Consider the following 21,994-nt stretch of genomic DNA (forward strand, 5'->3'; position numbering starts at 1 on the left):
AAGGATTAGGTAAAATGAAAAAAATCAGTGACCTCATCGGGAACCGAACCCACGACCTTCTGGCATAGTGCTTCAACCAAGTACGGTACCACGTGTCCAGCTGTACACAATATTACTACTATTGGTTCATAACGTTATTTTTTGATCCATATAACGTCACTTTCCCGCGAATCGATGGACACAATATCATAAATCGCTGTTTATCGAACAATATTCACTTGATACTACAAACAATAATAGTAACATTTCTATGCAGATGATATTTCAATACGTTTAAGTTCACACAAGGATAAGTGAACAGTACTCACCCATAATGCAACGCTTTCCAGAGCTGAATGTTTGCTTCTCCTGACCAGGTCCTCTTTCACAGGGTTGTGCCAACTGGAAACAACGAATCATATACATCAAACGTTAGTTACCGTGTAGTAAAAACAGTCTAATTCTCCACCTACACACTCATGTGCACACATATGCAACTCATTTAACAAAGAAGTGTAAGCACCAACGGACAAAATTACAGAGAACTTTCAGTGAAAAGTGACCCAAGGTTCAGATTACTGATAATTTCTGCAGAAGAAGCAAAACCATTCTTGAGGAGTGATTTATTGTATAACGCGAGGACTTTGAAAGATGTTTACTAAATTTTCCGAGGAAAATACTGCTACCATCTTCAGGGTTCAAGAACAAGCCAAGAATATAATTAGCATGAAAAAATCAGCATTTACACGAAACTCATTAAATGTTCACCAAAATACATAGCGTGATCAAAAGTAAGAAGCCGTGAAGGCCCAAAGGGTTCTGAGATGTCGAGGCTCCCACATTTTCTCTAGACAATCGGTTCACAGATGTCGATGAGGTTGTCAGCCTTATGATCGACTGACTTTTACCCTCCTGGAAGATTCCCGGTACTCATTTCTGTTAAGGCTGAGTCGACCCCAGGGCCATAGCGCGGCTGCAAGGATTAGGTAAACTGAAAATTCCAATGACTTCATCGGAAATAGAACCCACGACCTTCCGAATTGTATCCCACAAGAATCATCGCTGTGAGGATGTGACAACACAGGCAGGTCTCATAATGAGGTTCCATACTTCCAGCATTATTAAAAATTATTATGAAACCACAACTATATGTACTTCTTTGGCCTTATTTTGGACTTCACCCATCGTCTGGTATGTAAAAGACAAAAGACCACGACGTTTCGGAGACTCGATCTGTCTCCGTCTTCAGGTGGATAGGGAAGGATAAACCTACTCAGTTGGGCCCGTTAGAAAGAGCTAGTCTCAATCACTGGACGAAGTCCAAAATAAGCCAAAAGAAGTACAGTATACACCATCGGCAGAATCCTTTCAAGTCTACAACTATATGTGTTTTATATGTGAATATGATATCTAATCTGTCAGCTTAAGGACATAACACAGACTACGGCTGTTTCGAAAAAAAAAAGAATATTTCGGTAGATATTTGGGTCTGAGTGTAAAGAAATAACATCAGAATTGAGAAAATCTTATGATTTAAGAGATTCATAATTTGTACTATACAATGACTATTATTAGGCGACCGGACCAGGAATGATGTGATAAGTACGACACGACATTTTTATCTGAAGTTTATGTAACGGTGCTACCAGCACTTCTGGCTAAATGAAATCGAACGATTGGATTATAGTTATCAACGATTTTGAAAGAATGTGAAATATATGGCAGTGTTCGACTTTAGTAATATCCCTGCATCTGCCTGACATGACTGAAGAGAATCTTGAAAAATCTCAGAATAGCCAGTTTCTGACTTAGATGCGAACCGAAAACCTCCAGAAAACAAGTTAGAAGTGCCTCGCTTGAGCCAACCTGCGCGTTTGTGCGCAGGACATGTAACATATATGTGGAAGACGGGAAATATGAGTATATACGAAATCCTATTTCAAAAACCTGAAGAGTGGATAACGGAAAATAGCACAAAATTTATATTTATGTATGTATAACACAAACTCCGTCGTAAATGCAACACTTTATTGTAGTTCTTGTCCCCCCTTCTTTCACACTACTTGTTTCGGCCGTAATCGACCATCATCAGGTGTATTTCACATCACGTAGCTGTCACACTGCACTTAGTGTAAATTTAAAAACACAGGACTTCCCAATTGTTCCCATCGTCGCTGCTAACAGAATCTACTTCGCTGATATTTGTCTGATTCGTATATTATCTTTGTGTATACACCTGATGATGGCCGTTTGCGGCCGAAACATGTAGTGTAGAAGAAAGCAAGACGAAAGACCTGTAATAAACTGTTGCACTTAAGACGGGGTTTATATGATATATCGTATAGAGTGCAACAGGATGCTTAAATATAATATTGGAAATCTCAACTTAAATGTTAATATTGAGTGCAGTGTGAAGTGAAATACACCTGAGGATGGCCGGTTGCGGCCGAAACATGTAGTATGAAAGAAAGGGGACAAGAACTACAATAAAGTGTTACATTTACGACGAGGTTTGTATTATACATATAGAAGTGTGGAATGTAACAAGATGATTAAATATAATATTATATTTATGTACTGGATCGAGGTAAGTATCCAGATTCAGGCACCGGCCGCTCAAAATTTTGTTGAAAATCCCAAGGTAGGATCTATTTTATTAGGTCACCTTTGCACCGTCAGTAGACAACAGGAGGCTGGGTGATCCCCAAGTTCTTCGAAATCATTTTTATTGCCTCTCAAACATAGTAAATAGGGCACAGAATCTGATTATCGTGACAAAGAAGAGCTCGAAATTTTTACGTATTCATTGGTTCCTACCCCGATTATGATGTGATTTTTGGAAATTAAATCTGTAGGTTTGCGCCATGCAAGCTTCTGAACGGCTAGATGAAATACAGGTAAAATTATTTTAATGAAATTTATCACAGTTATCACGTTTTTAATAATTCAATGCAATTACCTGTTATTATTCATAATTACAAATTATTTAGTTCTGCGGTAACATATACATATATATCTCACTTGACATTTCGGGTATATGGAGGTCCGAAATCGCGTAAATACTGGAACTGCCTATTACAGAAACAATGCTTTTTTTACTGCTAATGGGGTGGGACTAATTCCCTTCTACTGCGGCCACTTCTGGCCTATTGTACCAGCCCCAGATGATAGGTGAGGGGGATTGTGGAGCAACTGGTGGAATGAAGATTGGCAGGGGAAACCGAAGTACTCAGAGAAAACCTGCCCCAGCGCCACTATGTCCACCACAAATCCCACTCGACCAGAGCCGGGATCGAACCCGGGCCGCCGCGGTGGGAAGCCAGCGACGGACCGATTGAGCTATGGCGCGGCTTAGTTTTCAACGTAGAAAGCACACCCAGCAGAGAAAACGTGATTTAAAACAGAGGCAAATATGTGCACTTATTGCACTTTTGTAAGAAACATATGCTGGCTTCTGTACTCGACGGCGAAGCGGCAGGCAAGGTTTATATTCGTATCAAATTAAGGGCCAGTCTGTCACCGGACGCTAAGCAGAAAATATTCGTGTTTTTTAGGCAAGGTCCACTGCACTGGCTCCATGAGAGAGTAGGGACGGAATTCAATACTTATCCGACCTTTGTGTATGAAGCATAAAATTAACGAATAATATGGAATCGTATATAACGGTTCAATTACTTCATGTTGGAAATTGTGTACCGGATTTTAATGAAACTTAAATTTGTTGATGTAGAATAAAATAAACCGTAGCGATATGCTTTTTGATCTTTTAATACTGCACTCAAATAGAGCTGCAACTACTTTTTCCACACACAAAAAAAATAGCTTTCAGGATATTAGTGATGTACCTTAAAATACAAATCCAATTAATAACTATAACTTTTATTAAAATATTTTACAGATATGTGCGTATTCATCCATATAATTGCCAAGTGTCGAAAGTTTCAACGAAAATAAAAATTTATATTTCTGAAAAATGTGGCATCTGTTGGCATTTAATCTCAACTACATAGCCAAATTAGAAGTGGAGGAAAATCTTCCCTATATTTGATTTTCTTAGGGATTTCCTATATAAAGTGCGTAACTAAAAGATGCTGAGAAAATCTGGCGCTAATTCCACGACCCCCCACAAATAAATAAATATGTCCATATCAACCTGTGTAGGAAAAATTTAATTAGTGAATTATAGATGAAAGAGTACACTTAAAATAAGTGCTTAAGAGGTCCCCCATGAGTTTCACTGTACTCCTCGGCATGTCTCATCATGCACCGCAGCATCCGTTCAAAGAGGCCGGGTAGTTGCAGATAGTCTGACAGGAACCGTAGGATGTGCCACTGGAGCTCAGAGCACGGATATGCTATATGTATGTTGATGTTTCTGAACATTTTAGTCGTGCTCTGCGAGACGTTCCCAACAACAATGACACCTACCATGGCCGATGGATAGGTACAGGAGGACCCGGGGGGGGGGGTTATGTCTGGAACCTTGGTGAAGGAGAGGCGCTGCTATATTACCCACATCCCTTTTGCGTTCAGTTTAAGCGAATATGTTTTTAATTTGACCACTGAGAGAAGATATAGATTAGCGATTAACTGTACTGTCAATGACTCCAGATTTTCAAATATTATTTTAATGCCCCTGCACACAGAATTTCTACATTCAGTGCACTGTTCCCCTCTGAAAGGGGAATGCCAATTTGAGTGAGGGCGTACTGAATTTTATCATCAGCGGTAGCATAGTTGGTAGAGGCACTATGCTACAAGCCGGAAGGTCGCGGGTTCAAGTCCCGATGAGGTCATTGGATTTTTTTCAATCGACCTACTCCTTCCAGCCGCACTATGGCCCTGGGGTTCACTCGGCCTCTAACAGAAATGAGTACCAGGAATTAATTAAATAATTTTCCTGGGGAGTAAAGCGCGGCCGGCGCGTAAGGCTGACAACCTTACCGCCATCTTTGAGCCGAATTACTATATAATGTGGGAGCCTCAACGTCTCACAACCCTTGGGCCTTCAAGGCCTGTTACAGAGATAGCGTTACTTTGTTTACGTTTGTGTGGGCTACACAGGGACGAAGGTACTGCATGTAAAGTCAATCTATTCTTGTAAGCTTATATCTCTAATGAACAGGGGAGAGTATCGGAAATTTCCATTGTCACTTCCTGTTCAGATTGCATGTAACAATGGTTACACTTATGTAGCCCAGAGTAGAGCCTGGCACTTTCAAATGTACCTTTAGCACCTGAGCATGGTATTGTGAAAAAAAGTAATATTTTGGTGTTTCTTTTCAGAGTTTTGAGCAACTGACTTCTAGAACTCTCACCTTTAATTCTCACAGTGTCATGTCTCCTTTTGAAGTTAGTAAAGCTAATCTGCGTACTTCGTACTTTCTGGGTACATATAATTAAGAACTGACTACCAACTTTAAGTACAGTGAGAAATGAACTTGATATGATTCTTGATTTTATAGTTCAGATAAAACTCCAACAGATGTCACATGCCGTCAGATATACTGATTTCCCTTAAGGTCTAAATTATCAACACTTTGCACCTGTTGGGTTAAACTTTTCGTATTTAATGACTAACTGTAGTATATAAGCCCATACATAAGAGCACTATATTTGACTAGCTAAAATGTATAGGATATTTAATTATTTAACGTCCCTGCACTAACGGATGAAATTATTAAAAATAATTCAGCAGTATTTTGGACTGTTATTTATTATTTCCATGATTATTAATTATTCTTTTGTTATATTAATTTATATAATTGTAGTTGTAACTGTATTTGTTTTAGCTGTAAGTGTATTTTCATTGTATTTACTGCGTACTAGTGTGTCCCTAGTTGTTTGTGTAGTTTTGTGTGCTGTGTTTTGTCTGAAAGTGGTGTGTTATTTTGTATGATGTGTGTTATTTGTGTAGTGTCTTATTGTAGTACTACTGCCACCGGGCAAATAACCCATATGCAATTTAAATAAATAATGATACAGTCTAAGGTTCGAAACATACGTAATCTTACCATATATATTCTGATGTATAATTCCTAATCATGATATTGATAAGAGAATAATATTTGTCAAAATTATTAAATATTTTCACAGTAGTGTCCTATACGCAAGTCTTGTGTATATATGCTTCTGGATGCGAACAGAATGGATACGTGCTCATCGTGAAGCCCTATGCTGTGGTGAACAAACAAACAAACAAACAAACAAACAATCTCTGTTACATAAACAAGAGAGTATGATGCAATTCAAATTACAAATAACATTTTAATAAATTGATATGATGTATTTCAATAGAGCAGGGGTTCTGGATTTTAGTACTTTTTTTGGAAGTTAAAAACACATTCAGTGCAGAAGTTCTAGTTTTCAGCTCCAGCAAGATCCAGTAACGGTTAATTCTGTCATCTCTAATGAAGTAAAAACTTTATACATGCAATGTACGCGAAGATCCCAACGGTGGTTCGAATTACACGTTACCCCGTACATTTCCTCGAACAAAGAACACAAATATATATATAACATAACTATATGATGTCATATAGGCTATTAGATATTCTTTCCCAGGAAAACTGATGTAGTACGTAGGTTCCCTTGAAATGTTGATAATCATCTGCCAGACATCATGACGTCACATTCAAGAAAACAATAACCTACATAGTCGTCGCCGCGAAAATATAATTAAGCACGACCTTATGAACACGCATAGGAAAATGGAGGCACAGATCCATATATTCTTAACCTCATAACTAGGTGGAGCTAAGTTGGGTTTTCATTTTCTTCACAACGATTTTAGTGTCTATATTGTGTGATGTCCGATTATGGTAAGCCTGGTGAAAATAGAATTAGAAAGGATATGGAAGGAAGTGGCTGTGGCCTATCGAGGCACTAAGCCGGAGTTTGTTTGCCTATAGGAACTGAGGAAAACCACGAATAATCTCGGACAAGATGAAAATTCTCCTAGCTTACATTTGAACAGAGCACATCCTGAGTACAAATTAGAGATTTGTCGCTAAACCAACCTGTTCGTTAGGTGGAAATAAGAGGATAGTCTCACGCTCTACTCGCTTCACTCACCGAGAAAGGGTAAACGGTATGTGGGCCTCAGAGCATATCTGGAAGCTAATGATAAAAGGTAAAGTCGCCCCTGTGCTTAACTAATACTACGCCATGGAGGCGTATGGGGGAGTGGACGTATAGATCCACATTTTCTCGACCAATGCACTAGTTGGAGGTGAGTGGTCAGCTTCACGCCCCGGCCGCTTTACCACCGGAGATATAGCCCCCTCCCGTACCCATTAGGAGGTTGGGTGGGTCCCAAAGCCAATCTTGACGAATTAGCAAAGAGAAAATTCCTGCCCCTATCGGAACTCGAACTCCTACCCCTCAATCATCCAGCCCGTATCCAGTCGTGTAGACATGTTTTCTACACAGTGTGTACAGAATAGCTATATGTCAGTTGCTGCAACAAATTTCAGATTGTTATAAGAGTAAATAAGCATGGATGGGGCGTTCTTGCAACGAACGGAAAACATAAGAATGCAGAATTATTGTCATGCAGGTGGTGTGCCTACCCCCGGCAGTATTATGACGCAATCCGAACACATGGCTTTGCTGGTGGTACCCGAAGTTCATTACTGAAAGTGGGTTAGCTGTGGAGCCACCTTGAAGCCGGTAGAGGCATGACGTGACGCGGGTGAAGATTGCGAGCCAGCCAACCATAAAAAGTCGTGTCCTGCAGAACATCGCATACATACAGCATAGCGACACAGGGAGGAAACATAATATCAAGAAAATGATTTAAAGTGGGGCCACTTTTGGTAAGGACATCATTTGGCGTGGTTTTTGTCCTCTCTTTTCTGAGTTTTTACTTTTCTTAAATTTTTATTCATTCCTATAATTCCTTCTTTACTTGCATTCTTCTTACGTTTGTACACGTATACCACTGCCTTTTTCCTTTCTTTCTCTTTATGCACTGCCGCCACTCATTTCTTCCCAAATTCTTTCCCTTTGTACACATACACGTTATCTTCTCTCTCTATTCCCTCACAGCACGTATACTACTATTTCTTGTTTTCTTTTTTGCTCATTCACTACAAAGAATGTCTTGTTCTTCGATTGCTTCTTGCAACTTTAGCTAACTCTTCGTCCCTTGAGATTTTTTTTTGTTTAATCAGCAGTCAGAATATACATTCTATAAGCTAATGTTATGGGTGTTTACATGACATGATGAGGAGGCGTCCAGCGGCGAATCCTCAGTAATTCAAATCAGGTCAATTGGCCAGTTTCGTTTGAGGCGTCTGTTGCCTTCTCTTATCGATAGCGTCTTTAGGAGTGGATTTTTGTAAGTTATGATTTTGTTGTGGTGTTTGTTGCTTTTTTGTTGGATGACGTCTTGTACGGAGATATACCGAGATCGGTGTGGAGAGTTGCGTTGGAGACATACCGTGGTGCGTCGACTATCATTCGTAGGATCTTAGATTGGTTTCGACCCTTAAGATGAAAGCAGTAATCTTATGTATATTTCTACCACACTTCGTGGAGTCACACATAAAAAGTTAACATACTTTAGTTAGTTATTTAAGGGGTAGTTGGTTGAGGGGCTATGCTACAAGCCGGAAGGTCGTGGGTTCAAGTCCCGATGAGGTCATTGGATTTTTTCCAGTTGACTTAATCCTTCCAGCCGCATTAGACCCTGGGGTTTACTCAGTCTCTAACAGAAATGAGTAACAGGAATTAATTAAATAATTTTCCTGGGGAGTAAAGCGCGGCCGGCGCGTAAGGCTGACAACCTTACCGCCATCTTTGAGCCGACTGTCTAGATAATGTGGGAACCTCAACGTCTCACAAACCTATGGGCCTTCACGGCCTGGTACAGGGATAGCTTTACATTTTTTTTATTTAACAACGCTGTGGTTAGCTCAGAATATATAGCATAAAAATATAGAATCAGTAAATTATAAATTGGTAAGTAAATGGAAGGAGGAGGCCTTGTACAATTCGAGGTAGCATCCCCAAAATTGTCGGAGAAGCTGTAAAATCATGAAAATCGTGAATAATGATAATTGTTTTCAGGACCGAGATTTGAACCCAGAACCAGATAAATACGAAGTAGGTGTTAATATCTACTGAGACGCTAGATTCCGCTTCTTTCTTTCAAAACAAGGAAATTAAGCTAAAAATTAACTCTATCGATATGTTAGATGGGTATTGATTTCGGATAGAAAGACAATCAGTGACAATGACTAGGATAATAAGTGGCCGTGGAGACACTTTTGTATATTAAAGTCATTATAGCACTGTCATGGGATCGAACCCGAAGCCATACGTTCTCATCTTCATGCGCCTTGCATCAAAAGAACTGTAAGTACCAAAATCCGGTTTTACAAAATCAGATTAAACCCTTCAGTAGCCTAGCGTACTTTCAGTGGGAGGTCCAGATAAGAGGGGACGATTGATGAGAACGGCGCCGCGGTGGAGTGGAAGGGGAACTTATGTCCGGCGTGCGTTGTGGTCCAGTGCCATCTCCAGCAGCCGGTTCGATTTATGTTTCAATCAAAACGGGCAGAAACACCTGCACCCTACCGCCATAGTAAAATTGTACGAATAAATCAAATGAAGATCCGTCTAGAACTTCCTGCACACATTCTCTCATTCCAACTTAAAATGAAAGAGGTCGAACTGACGTCATAGATATGGACTACCCGTCAGCCTCTGCGACCAAGTAATGCTCTCGGGGAATAGAGGGAATCCCTCATAAGATCTCTGACACAGGATCATCACTTACATGCTTCCAGTTCTTTATACAGTTCCTCTTTACGAGGTCTGACGCTGATGATACCACAGCTCTGTTTCTGACACGTATAGAACCAGAAACGGCGGAGAAAATATACTGCAATGGATAGTGCACGCACTCACAGATGCTTTTATGACGTTTTTGTAGCAAGATGTTACAAATTTCGACTAATTAACTTTGTCTAAAACATCTTTGAGGTACATTTGCAGAAAATCTTACGAAAAAGTATCCTGTGTGTACAATGAGATTTATGGTAGAGCGATTTTGGTTATAATTTCACCCAGAAAAAATTGTCTAGTAATTTTCTAATGATGTTGATACCTAAAGATGACGTGTCCACAAAGATATTCTAGATATGGATATCTTCTTTTCATATCTGTCTTGTGTTTCTCCTAGTGTAACAGTTTTGAAACTGTTGAACATATTCTCATAAAATTTTATTTTAAAAAATAAAATTAAACTTATCCCTGGCTTAAATTATTAAACACCACACCATTAAGACTATGTGGGGAGACAGCTTCACCATTCTTAAACCTCCACATCAGGTTGAGGTGAGTTGTCAGCTTCACGTCTCTGCCGCCTTACCCACGGGAAAATAGCACTCGATTACCCATCGTGTAGGGAGTTGTGTGGATCCTAGTGCTGTTCTAGACGTTAACAGAGAATTTCTTGCATTTGCCGGGAATCGAATTGAGATACCTCTATCGTCCAGCCCATAGCCTAGTCACTATACAGATCTAGATATCTGACTAAAGAATATTATCTTATTGGGTTTGATGCTATGTAGACCAGCAGAAATATATCATCTGTCATGGAGATGCAGACTGTATTTCATTCCGAAACGTCTTTCAACGTCTACAAGGGTAGATGGCGCCATGCCCCAGAAGTCAGTATTCCCCGCAATCGTCTCCTTGGCAATCACAAGTCTCATGCAGTAGATCTCTTGAACTCTAAGAGCAGTAACAGACACTTCACATGAAGATCTACATCCGTTTCTGCGTAATTTCCGTGTCACCTCACTAAATATTTACCGCAGAAAGAGAAAGATTCAAATAAACTTTATAGAGGAAAACGATTCAAATTTTATGCCCATCGAAAATTTTCCCTAAAAGTCTTCTGATTTCTGAGAATTATTACGCCATGTGTGCATTTCTTAATTGGTTTTGATAATTGCATACAATTGGATTTGATGTTCGCTTGTTTCACGCAGAAATCCATTACTTGAAAACATGAACAGAGACAGACGTTACTTATTATTTATTCCGTTAAATATAAGACTTACAGAAAACTGTTTCAAATGAAATTTCAGATGTTAATGAGAACTACCGAAACTAATATGGGAGATGGTAGAACTCGTTGGGTCCCAGGATCAGATCTCGGCCAGAGGATAGTATGACTTCTCTGACCTTTCTTCATTCCGTCCAGGAAAATTTCCGGATTTTATTTCGATTAGGCCAAGCGCGATTGCACATTATTTAAAATTAATTATTCAATATTCATTCTACCAATCGCAGCAACACTGTCTGGCCTGCCAATAGGATCGCTAAATAAACTGCAATTAAAAGTAAATAAATATAAAATGAAATATGTTAAGATAATATGTAATTATTTACTTTCTGTAGTAATTTAGTTTAGAAAAATTAATAAAATTAAATTTGAACTACAAATATAGCAAGATTTGAATTAGGTCGGTATGACTATAATACATTTTTAAAAACAATATGCTCTAGGATATGATGCCGTGTAGTCTAATACAAATACAATACAGTGAGGTTCTTGCTTTTGTTGATCGGTTTATCGCCCTGCGTTCCACGGCGACCGGTGCACGGCCGGTTGAGTGGCGAATACGAATACCGCCCATGATAGCTGATAACGTTTAGAATTAAGGGAAGATATTAATTTTGTGGACTACTCGACGGCATTATGTTTCACTGTGAGCAGTGAGGTCTATGCGTGGTAATTTGTTTATGATTTGTCAAGAGTGGACGGCAGTTGTCACCTCCAAAAGCGGTTTGTTCTTAGTCACAATTGGCGATCAGTGTGTTACGTCATGGTGCGGGATGTTTCAGAGCAACGTGCATTTCACGACACTTACGTGAAAGAAGGCTCTACTAGAAAGCGTCGGCGAAAATTTCGAAAAGAATCGTGATGGAAGTGTTCTCAGCAGACAAATAATTCACACTTTGGTGCATCAACTTAGACCAATGGGACTATAAACATACAAGAAACAAAAACATATGCTCCGAGTGCTTATTTTGGAAAAGATAGACGACATAGGAGCCAGACTTGAACATACACCTAGAAAATCACTGAAACGTCCAGAAAAAGAGATGGGTTTTAAATCTCTAATACAAGAACAGCAACACAATTGCTGAAGCTTAAACCCTGCAAAACATCAGAATTCCATGCCTTGCAGCCTCGGGATACAGCTAGTAGGATTCATTTTTGTAGTTGGTTTCTACAGTTTATCGTCGAAGTGAGAACGATCCGCAGTTGTCAGGCACAGTATTTTAAACACTTCCTCTGATTTGTGAATTGTAATTACTTCATTCCGAACTTTATCGACCAAGAGACTTACTGATTCATCGGCAACTACATATGCGCGTCTCAGCCAGCGGTGCATCGGTCACCGTAAAGCGCAGGGCCATAAACTGATCAACAAAGATAAGAACTTCCCTGTAGTTGCTTGTTTTGCATATTGTTCTGCCGTTAAGTTGGAGGCAATAAAATCGACGAAGCTCTACCAGACTATATTGCATAATACAAAAAGATAGTCTCCGCCAAGAAAAACTTCAATACAAAAAAATAATGTTGCCCAACAGATTTAGTGAAGATTGCAATATAAAATGTAACGGAAACTCGTTCATTAACTTTGGAGATCTATGACGCTGAGGGGCATAACCTTTCACTTATAAAAAGCAGACAACGCTACAGCGGCTAGTTTAATCACGAGTGATTAAGAATAGTTTAAATATATGTCTTCATTCTTTGGGAACATTAGCTCAGTCAGAAATGTGACTGGATACGTTTTAGATGACCATCTATTTCCGGCAGGGGCAAAGTCCCTCATTTTGCCATAGGGGTCAAACCGGAAGTGTGTGTGGGGGGGGATTTTACTAATATAATTAAACAATACAACAGGACATGTAGACTGAAAGAAGGGAAAGTTATTTATGTTCAATATTTTTGGCTAGATACGTCCAAGTCTTGACCCAACGGGAAAATACAGACAGAGGTGGTTAGGTGTCGAGAAAATGGAGTTGCGTGCTTAATTTGCTTCATTCAGCGCCACGCACAAATAGGATGTTTCTGGGCATTATCACTGGTCTATTTTCCATCTAAAGCGCCATCTTATTTACATTTCAAAACAAAACGTTTCGGAGACTGGATTCTGTCTCCGTCTCCGCAGATAGGGACGGGCTCTACTGGATTCTGTCTCCGTCTCCGCAGAGAGGGACTGGCTCTACTGGATTCTGTCTCCGTCTCCGCAGATAGGGACTAGCTCTATCGATTGGTTCTGCATGAAGGAGACAGAATCCAATTTCGGAATCGTGTATTTTAAAACATAAACAGGGCGGTGTTTTTAGGTAAAAACAGGGCAATTCATAATAATGTCCAGAAACATAACATAGGATGCCCGTATGAAATGTATCCAAAATAAAAAAAAAACGTATCTCTGAAATTGTCATATACGTATCATGCTTCTGTCATCGGAAAGGAAAACTTTGTTTACGCGCATACACTGCCACATTTGTGCCACCATGTTAGGAATTTCCTGGATAGAGAGAGGGCTGGGATATGAATTGGCAGAGGTGGACCTATCTCTTGGCTTCATAGGTAGCCAGATATAACATCACTGGACTTTTTCTTGTGGGGTTATGTGAAGAACATTGTCTACCAGGTTAAGATCAACGACCTTCAACACCTGAAACCCTGCATAAGGGACGCTGTGGCTACGGTGACACCAGACATGCTTCAAGCCTGGATATTTGTCGTGCCACCAAGGAAGCCCACATTTAAATTTATTGAGAAAGTTATATACGCAGAAAAAGACTTTCATAGTTTCGCTTTGTACTGACGTAACCCATTAATGCTTATAATAAATTCTTTCTGAGGTATAATGATTTTATTTTGGATACCTTTCATCCGGACACTCTGTATTTGCACTACTGTATCATCGTCACAAACTTTTAGATCTTATGAATATTACGCGTTTAATTATGTACAGGGAGAGGATGTTTAATTTTGTGAATGGCCTATATTTTGACGGCTCAAAACAGGGTACAATGAAAATGATAATAAACTTTCTGGTTCCAGAAGCAGAGGAGTTACTTACAAGTTTAACTGCTATCACCACTTTAAGGGAGACCCTACAGCATGGAGTTCCATAACTAAGATTCACGAGGCAGTTTGACTTTCATACAAAGATCAGTGAATCAACATATTGTCGCGTATCGTGGGGTATATCGCGACAAATAAATTCTCGATGTATTCGATGTAGCGAATTTTATTTCACATTCGCACTTACAATCACCCAAATTACAGATTTACGGTTACTGCTATCTGCAGTATCACAATTAGTACACTCCAAATGCCAGAATACCACTGACTAGTTGCTGGCTAACTCGGCGGTAGCTCCAGGACTCACTGACTGACTCAGTACAACTCGACTCGGCGACTGTTACAGTACAACTGACTGTGAATAGCCTTCGCTTCTCCCTATGTAGCCTCGATCGGACAATACGGCCACGTAATAGGCACCCTTGTTGCTAGCCACGCTGTCCGGTTACGTCACCGCTGTTGATTCGCCTTGCATAGTTACCCGGTTACGGGGCTCGGCTATCTTCGGCTCCGCTCGGCTCTCTTCGGCTCCGCTCGTGACGTCACCGCGCATGGCTGCCAGGATGCGGGGTGATTACTCGCCTATTACGCGAGCGTTACGTTACCGCTGAGGGGTGGGAGGGGTCAACATGTCACAATATGGATCAAGAGTAATCAGTGAATCAAGATATGGATCAAGAAGAAGGAAATGCATACGTAAAATTAAAGATCTTCTCTGTGTTGAATATAAAGTATTATGACTTCTTTGATGTGATTCCTCGTAGAAAATAAATGATTTCAATTATTTTATGGTCTTGTTAGAAGTCATAAAATACAGCGTCGAATTAGATGGTGGCTGAAAAGCCACGACCGTGTCCTTATATCCTGGTATTTTTCCGAAGGTTTCTGTGAAAAAACACGTAAAATCCCGGTAAAATTCTCTGACGTTCCGGTCGAGATTTTAACAGAGCAACTTCCAAATACAAATATAGACGGCTGCTACTACAACAATCTACTCGTTGACGCCGTGCAGCCTGGTAGAAATTTAACAAACTATCGGAGGAATCTGTTGACTCCAACGTACGATTACGAGACTACACAGCGTCACATCTTAAGAGTTAGTAACCTTCAGAGCAAAAATATATATACGAACGTATTGTGTGATCTATTTCAACACGAATTCTGTAGAAATCTGAGGCAAAGTACTAGTGGAAAATAAAAGAAATTAAATTCTTCAAATGATCCGAGGGAGGAATCTTCACAGGAAGGACAAAGTAGGCAGTTCACTCGAAGGATTGCCCCGTAAAAAGGCTTGTACGAGTATGAGGAATTTATTTCATTCGCCAAGGTTCAAAAACGCAGTACAAATATGAGATTCCGGGGATGTTTGTGGAAGGTATTCGTTCGTGATAGACTAAAAACAAAAGGAAGTAAGAAAAATCCTTGGAATCAAAAATATACTAAGAGAGGTAGAGAAACAGAGACGTAAAAGAAAATAATGTTTTGACGGAATGCAGTAAGATATAAAACCAAAATTTCTTTCACATGTGCAAACACAAAGGCAGTAGAGATATAGAGAAAAACAAAGGAAATTGGGAGGATCACTTCTGAAACCCGAAACGCGTATTATAAATCCATGCCCTTGGCTCTGAATAAATGATACGAAATATCGTACCTAGTTTCTTACCTGATGTTTCATGCTTTGCAAAGGAGAGTGCTTCTGAATTTGAAAAACATATTACTTCTAGCGCTGTTTTTTTGTGTAAATAGTTAAAAGAACTCCATTTTCCCTCGTCATACAAAAATATATTTACAGTAATACATCTTCGAATTTCAAAACAGAACTTCCCGGAAGAGAGCTGTATACGAAAGAAGCAGGCAATAGCTATTTCCGAAGAGAATCTTCAGTCTTGGAGATGCGGAAGAAGGTTTCCTCCTACAGAATGATGCCTATCTGCACACTGGCATTGCATCACATCCCAAACGACAGCAACCCTCAAAGTCGCTGACATAAGAAACTCAAACCTCATTTCCGATTAAAATCTCAGTGATTTTCATTTTCTTATCTCCTTTAAAAAATAAGGCACTGACAAAGAGGTTACTTTACTGGTCTTATTATATATTAATCGTGGTGAATTGCTGATTTTAATTAAGATATTTGGTGTTTCACATTCTCCAGTTGTTTTTGGTCTATCTTTATTGTGACTGCGGTTGGCTGTCTCGAAATTTTCATTACTTTTGTTTTCTCCACATTCATTTCCATGCCATAGCACCTTCCAATTTCAATTAGTCTATCAATCATACCCTGTAGCACAGTTTCTTCCTTAGCCATTAACACAAGGTCATCTGCATATTTCACAGTTTGAATAATTTGCCCTCCTACTTTGAAGTCTCCGAGCCCATCCAGAGCTTCCTTGGTAAGGCATTCGCTGTACAAGTTGAACAGAATTGGTGATAAACAGCATCCTTGTCGAACTCCTCTTCCAATCTGCACACTTCCTGTCTCCCCTCTGTCCAGTCGTACTCTAACTTTCTGATCCATATACAATTTACTAATCAATCTTCTTTCACGCCAATCGATACCTGTTTCCTTTAGGACCTGCGTTAATTTGGTGTCTCCACCTTATCGTGGTGAGGGGGTTTGAGTATGCCAAGGACCCTGAGAGCTATACCAGCGGTAGCGTAGCTACTGGCAGGGCCTCCCTTGCTGGACAGGTCAAAGGGTAGGCATCAGACGAAGAGAGACACCAAAAACTGACGTCGGAGCAGCGTCATCAGCAGCGACTTGAAGCACAGAGCAAATGATGCTCGAGATGGTTCAAGTTCGTATAGCAACAGGCGTGACCAGAGTGGTTTGAACGGCTGTTGTACTGCGATGTGGAAAGCAAATGGAAAAACTACCACATTATCACTTTTCCTGGATAGTCTCTTTCCAAAAACAGAAGATCGCATTAAGTGGAGAAACTGTTTTGGAAGAGACTGTGGACCTGTCGTCTGACAGATTACTGATGATGATGATGATCATGTAGATTCAGACAGTTTTCCGACGTTTCAGAGACAAATGGTACCTCCATCAGAAACGTCAGTACTCATGCCCACATCCACACGGCGTAAACATCCAAAAGCTGAAATAAAATCACAATGACTACGGTATTTGGGGCGTGCTCCGTGTAGTCTGGTAGTTACCGACGTGACGGAACAACATGCTAACCTTCATTTTCATTGTAGTTGATTACTTTTTATTCTGAATATGGTGGCAGTTAATGTTGATAATAATCTTCCAGACTACAAGACACCTCCACAGTCATCGGGTAGGAAAGCCGAGTCCCGCGCCGGCATGGTTCCGGATATATGCACGACTGTATAATTTACACCGCAAATTTTCTGGGTTTAACAGCGGCAGAAATTATATTGAGTTTGTCTGGGTTGTGACACCTTGTATTCAATACGTGGGTAACAAAGTCTCATAAGAAACCTCTGCCTCCACCAGCATAGTATAAGCTTTCTTCCCTGAACATAGAGGCAGCAAGTTCCTCCGAAAATTGTGTAACTACCTGCACAGCCTACAATGAAGATTTGCTTGTACTACTGAACATGTCTGGGAGCGGTATAGCGACTGGCTACGTGCTGGATAACTGAGGTGTCGGAATTCGAGTCCCTGTAGGGTCAATAATTTTCTCTCCTCCACGTCGTCCAGACCGACTCTAGGGCCCACAGACCCTCCTATCCGGGGGGTAACGCGGCTGGGGCTTGAGGCTAACCATTCACCTCCAACTAGAGCCGAGGTCAAGTAAATGTGGATCTATAGATCCACTCCCCCATACGTCTTCATGGCGTAGTGCTTAATTAGTCAAGCACAGAGACGACTTTATCATTTTTATTGAACATGTCTGCTAAGAAGAAAGTCGTCTTCTGGGATCTGGCGCCGTGTATTCTTGGTTTTAACCGACGTTTCTGATGAACATATCGCCTCCATCTTCAGGGTAGTTGAGATGCGTGCGAATACAGATAGCTACAGCTGTAATGATTAGGAAGTGAAAAGCGCTTTTCACTTCCTAATCATTACAGCTGTAGCTATCTGTATTCGCACGCATCTCAACTACCCTGAAGATGGAGGCGATATGTTCATCAGAAACGTCGGTTAAAACCAAGAATACACGGCGCCAGATCCCAGAANTTGTCTTGGTAGAAAGCTACCAGGTTTCGCTCGCTTGTACTTTTGATAAGAATCAAATTAATTTTAGACTGAGGGCGTTTGAGAACAGGGTATTTGGACAGAAGAGAAATGAAGTAATGGCAGGAGGTTGGAGTAAACTGCGCAATGAGGAGCTTCATAACTCTTCTCCAAGTATAATTAGGACGATCAAGTCAAGGAGAATGAGATGGGCAGGGCATGTAGCACGAGTGGGAAAGAAGAGGTATGCATATAGGTTATTGGTGGGAAAGCCAGAAGGAAAGAGACCACTGGGAAGAAGTAGATATAGGTAGGTGGATAATATTGTGCTCACGAGTTTATGGACACTCAATTCATTTGAAAATGTGAGGAATGTGTTTACACGCAACATTTTCGTGTTCAGTGTGGCTGATAATGTGCAAATTCTCAAATGCGCGAGACCTGTGTTGTCATCACACTGCTTTCCCATCACTGCGTGCTTGTGAAAGAAAGAGCTAAGAGAAAATAAGAGAAACGACGAGAGACAGCAGAAAATACGGGCTGAGGAAGGAACATAATGGGGGTAACATAAATAGTGAGAGAAAAGCAGTAAACAGGAAGGAATGCTGAAGGTTAATGAGAAAATACAGAAGAAGAGGAAACGCCATTTACAGTAACAAAACCAGCTTCCTCTGCTGAGTGTGTTAATATCCCTTACTAATTAGAAGTTCTGCTGGTGGAGGCCCCTTGTGGATAGATTACATTTCTCACTAAAAGATATCAGGGACTGTAACTGTTCTTGAAGGGTCAAATGCTTCATTTATGCTTTTCGTTATATAGTGTCTCTCTGACTTGTGTGTTCCCTTTGGGAGTAATTGATCTAATTTGTCATCTTTTCTAAATATCGACCCAACAGACTCTGCCAACAACAGCTCCAGCAGTCACGGGCAGGACGAAAATTCAGCCTCTTTCCAGACTTTGTTCTCTTTCATTTATCTTGTAGCACGTTTCTAGGATATATGGCACGGTTCTAACAAGGTGGTAGCGTCCTCTAATAGAATCGGTGAACAGTAACACCGGCAATACATCACAACGCCCTCTACCAAGTACAGTCACGTCAAAGATAATCTGTCTCTAGGTATTACTGGCTCTTACAACTTAATTTGTGGCTCCTGTGTTAATTGTTAAACGTATCAGAAGAACTGTTATATATGCCAAGGACACTGACGTCATGAAGCAATGTCCTTGAGGAGATATGAGTCGATTAGTTGCTCAAGAAATCCCTCATTTTCATGGTAAAAGAATTTTCGTAATCCTGATCGCAGGAGCTAGGCTGCTTGGACTTAAATTACTTTGCATATAAAGCCCTATATATATTCCTCAATTAAGATTCAAATAAATAAAGAAATCTTTTATGTGAAGTGACTTTTTTGTACATATCTGGATGTCATATTTCATTGTATTTAGTGGCAGAAATTCTATACTAACTGATAAATGACTACTTAGTTCCTTCGGCAACGGCAGTTCTAAAGCAATGCTAGGAGCCATCCGGTTATGTGCACGCAAAGGGTTTATACTTTAATATTATTCGTTCATTTCGCGTACCCACAATCCAATTATAATATCCATTGCTGAATAGTACACATATTCCAGGAAGCTCTTAAAAATAATATGAATATAATAATAATAATAAATATAATATTAAGACATTTACCCGAGGGCTCTCAACGAACACTTCTTGTCCTGAAAGAATTACTTGTAGGTTCTCATGCGATTAGTTTTGAAACAAACAATCCTCACCCATGGACCCAATAGAAACTATATCCTTTCCCCTGTTCCTTGTTACCCTAGCATGCTACTGGAAGCCAGAAACATCTTCATCCTTCATAACATTTCCTACTTCTCATCAAAGTTGAAGACTGGCCTTGAGTAACGTTCCACTTGCCGGTGTTTCGTCCGCATGTAGGTCCACTGCAGACAGCTCCCAAGATGGCTGTTGCCATGACAATGCCCGGAGGGAAACAACAAAGCCATCAAGCAGGAGAGCTACAGTTGCACCAAAACCCAAACAGCAGCGGAGCACGCAGCACTAGCAGTCAAACCGCAGACCCCAGCAAACAAGAACAAGATTGGGGAAGCACCGGAACCAGCGCTGAAGAAAAGCAGAACTGACAGAGAAGTGGTCACTCTCATAATCACAGTGCAGTTTATCACGAAGGTCCTGAAGACAGCAGAGAAAGAAAACGGGCGGTTCACCGTCTGTGGGTCTGTCATGGGAACCGGCCTTCGCTGTGCGTACAACAAACGTAGCACCCATCGACATGCCTGGTTCCTCTTCTGAGGATGCAAAGAGGAGTAAAACCACAAATGTCTGCTTTTCGTGACAGCCTGATCAGGATCTGAGGTATGTTTCGACCCCCAGAGAAAGGCTGCAATACCATACTAGAGACTTAAAGATGGGGGCAGATCTTTGTGCCGAACCACAAGCATGCGCGCTGAAGTCTACATGGTGTCACAACCCACAGGAGTCTGAACAATCACATCTGTAAACTTAACAGTATGCTGGGTTTAACGGACACAGAATGATATGCCTTACGTGTGAATATCCATTTTGATTTATTCAACCGTTCTACCTATACTCCACGTTTCAAAGTCTGAAGAGCATTGCATGGAGGGAAAGTCTCCTACATGTTCTCTTCCTTGTTATCGGGGGAAAACAAANTTGTGTGTTCCCTTTGGGAGTAATTGATCTAATTTGTCATCTTTTCTAAATATCGACCCAACAGACTCTGCCAACAACAGCTCCAGCAGTCACGGGCAGGACGAAAATTCAGCCTCTTTCCAGACTTTGTTCTCTTTCATTTATCTTGTAGCACGTTTCTAGGATATATGGCACGGTTCTAACAAGGTGGTAGCGTCCTCTAATAGAATCGGTGAACAGTAACACCGGCAATACATCACAACGCCCCCTACCAAGTACAGTCACGTCAAAGATAATCTGTCTCTAGGTATTACTGGCTCTTACAACTTAATTTGTGGCTCCTGTGTTGTTAAACGTATCAGAAGAACTGTTATATATGCCAAGGACACTGACGTCATGAAGCAATGTCCTTGAGGAGATATGAGTCGATTAGTTGCTCAAGAAATCCCTCATTTTCATGGTAAAAGAATTTTCGTAATCCTGATCGCAGGAGCTAGGCTGCTTGGACTTAAATTACTTTGCATATAAAGCCCTATATATATTCCTCAATTAAGATTCAAATAAATAAAGAAATCTTTTATGTGAAGTGACTTTTTTTTTACATATCTGGATGTCATATTTCATTGTATTTAATGGCAGAAATTCTATACTAACTGATAAATGACTACTTAGTTCCTTCGGCAACGGCAGTTCTAAAGCAATGCTAGGAGCCATCCGGTTATGTGCACGCAAAGGGTTTATACTTTAATATTATTCGTTCATTTCGCGTACCCACAATCCAATTATAATATCCATTGCTGAATAGTACACATATTCCAGGAAGCTCTTAAAAATAATATGAATATAATAATAATAATAAATATAATATTAAGACATTTACCCGAGGGCTCTCAACGAACACTTCTTGTCCTGAAAGAATTACTTGTAGGTTCTCATGCGATTAGTTTTGAAACAAACAATCCTCACCCATGGACCCAATAGAAACTATATCCTTTCCCCTGTTCCTTGTTACCCTAGCATGCTACTGGAAGCCAGAAACATCTTCATC

The 21,994-nt window shown here is 40.3% G+C and overlaps 1 long non-coding RNA gene across 2 annotated transcripts in view; it reads right to left on the reverse strand.

Annotated features, from left to right (window-relative positions):
- Nucleotides 1-311: 311 nt before the first annotated feature.
- LOC111870396 overlaps nt 312-21,994 on the reverse strand; it is a 400,443-nt gene continuing 378,760 nt past the window's right edge. For both annotated transcript variants that reach the window (XR_002843844.2, XR_004513657.1), the window contains one exon: nt 312-381. This is a non-coding gene — a long non-coding RNA (uncharacterized LOC111870396). The remainder of the gene's footprint in view (nt 382-21,994) is intronic.

Source organism: Cryptotermes secundus, unplaced genomic scaffold, assembly GCF_002891405.2.
Source record: "Cryptotermes secundus unplaced genomic scaffold, Csec_1.0 scaffold1065, whole genome shotgun sequence".
Taxonomy (NCBI): domain Eukaryota; kingdom Metazoa; phylum Arthropoda; class Insecta; order Blattodea; family Kalotermitidae; genus Cryptotermes; species Cryptotermes secundus.